The sequence below is a fragment of the Condylura cristata genome, unplaced genomic scaffold (genome assembly GCF_000260355.1).
Source record: "Condylura cristata isolate star-nosed mole 26May11 unplaced genomic scaffold, ConCri1.0 scaffold00002, whole genome shotgun sequence".
In the NCBI taxonomy this organism is placed as follows: Eukaryota; Metazoa; Chordata; class Mammalia; order Eulipotyphla; family Talpidae; genus Condylura; species Condylura cristata.
The window spans coordinates 5364164-5366473 of NW_004567103.1; positions in this window are offsets into that span (position 1 = coordinate 5364164).

The following is a 2310-nucleotide window of genomic DNA, read 5'->3' on the forward strand; positions in this document are numbered from 1 at the left end:
TCTCACGGAAGCAGTCCTGGTGGACTGGACCTAAGTGTTGCTGCGGAGTCAACTGGACTGAACGGATACAAAGATGATGGGTCACCGGCAGTCAAGCGCCATCATCTTCGCTGTCTATTAGATGCACAGGTGTGCACATCACAGTGTCTTGAGGTTGATCAAAATGCCAGTGCTGCTGTGAGCAGAGGGAGGGGCAGTCAGGGGCTTCACGGACAAGGGTGACCATCGCTGGGCTGCTGAGAGTGCCTTTCTGTGTAGCAGCTGTCTAAGTACACTAGCAAATTCCCAAAGCTGAGCATTGCGCTTCCGCATTCCTCACTCCCTGGCCGTGTCTATATCCTTAGAAAGAAGCAGGCTAATTGCTCCTGCCAACCAGGTGGCTCTCAGCCTTCCCACGCACTCTCAGCAAGTCTGCAGAGCCTGCAGCCCTTACAGTTCACAACTGGTTGGAGGTTGATCTGGAACTTCAGAGTCTAGCTCCTCAGACTTGTTCCAGAAGTCTGAACCAAATCAACTGATTTCTGACCATGTTTTGAGACCACATAAAAGAACAGCACCTGGCGCCCTCCCACACCCCCAGGAGTCCACATTCCGGTGGCTGCCTTCCAGAACCATATGCTCTTCCTGCTTTCAAAATCCAAAGCCAGCATATTGGAGAATAGTGTCACAGGCAGCAGAAATGACAGTTCTGACAAAGCTGAGAAACTATATAGAAAATTCTCAAGTCAAATGAAATGTTTTGAAGGGTTCCATGATATCATAGTCTCCATTTGCTTTTGTAAATACAAATTTCTCAACAGCTTCACACAATGTACAAAAAGTTGCAAATATCCCCAATTAAATTTTTTGGAACTTCATTGCTTAGTTGTTTTGACAAGTGCAGTGATCACTGCAATTGCAAAAACACAAGAAGGTTCTACTTTGTTTTATAAATTAAAGCTCCAAGTCTCAGTCATGAAGACACTTTTAGGACCTTGAATGCAGAGATACTTTTCTTGTTTCTGAACAAACGCTATATCCTAATATGTGAGACACAAATTACAAGTTGACCCCCTTCTCTGAAAAAGGAATTTCCTTCCTGATTTTTTAATCTTTCCTTTTCTGCACCCTTATTTCTAAATAGGGGAATATGTAATATAAATCTTTATCATGTATAATATATATAAATAGGGAAATAGATAATATAAATGAAATACAATATATACTGTGTGTGTGTGTATTTCATGATTTTTATATATCCTGGGGGATGAACCTCATTATTACTCAGTGATAGGTCTACTCATTAGAGATAGTCATGTGGACATGGGGAGACTCACAGGAGATGGGGAGAAGGGGGGAGAGAAGGTTATGATGCTTATTTCGCAGAGCTGACTATTTCCCAACCTGAACACAACCTGTACATGAAGATGCCTGGTAAGTTTTAATGGTCATTCCCACAGAGACAAAAAGGAAAGCCAACCCAATCGAGAAAACATGCTCTAACTTTTTTTGCATTCCCCAACCCACTAAGTTCATTGCCACTTGGGACTGGTTGAGGAATATTTCCATAATCTGCTTTGGTATGAGCCTTAATGTCCAAATACACTTTCTTGTGTGTAATTTACCATGTGCATCACCATCTCTAAGTATCTCACTTAGTCTCCTTCCTCTTTCAAAATGTAAGCTCATGGGAGAAAATAGGAATCTGAGTATGCGTGCCTCTCCTGTTGTACCTGGACAAGGAGATATGCCCAGTGGGCACATGGTAAAGGAAGGTAGCATCAAAGTCCCAAGTGCAATTCCTCAGAAACTCCATGTCAGGACCAGAGATAACTTAGAGAACATGCTACTGCTGGGTTAAGTCTAGGAAGTAGACATGCTGCTATGCCACTCTACTGGAGACCATTTCCCTACCCAGCAATCGAGTCCACCGAAAGAACTGACTGTGGCAGGCAGAATTGCAGCTCCCCGAAGGATTTTATGCCTGTTCCCAAAATCATGTGTATATGTTGCCTTCTACTCTCACATGGACCTCACAGATGTGATTACGTTAAACATGCTGAGTTGAAATTAACCAGATGACCGAATTTAAGTATGTATGCCCTTAAAAATGAAAGACCAGGGCCCTCCCTGGTGGCGCAGCGGGTTAAAGCGCAGCACTAAGAAGCTAAGAAGCTAAAGCCACTTCAGCATGGGTTCGATTCCCACCAGCTCCGGAGGTGACCCACATGGCGTGGCAGACCTCTCCTGGCCCGCTCGCTGCTCCCCTCAGCAGTGGACTTCGTCGATCTGCCTGTTCTGCTCCCCACTCTGTCTCTGGTGAATCCTCTC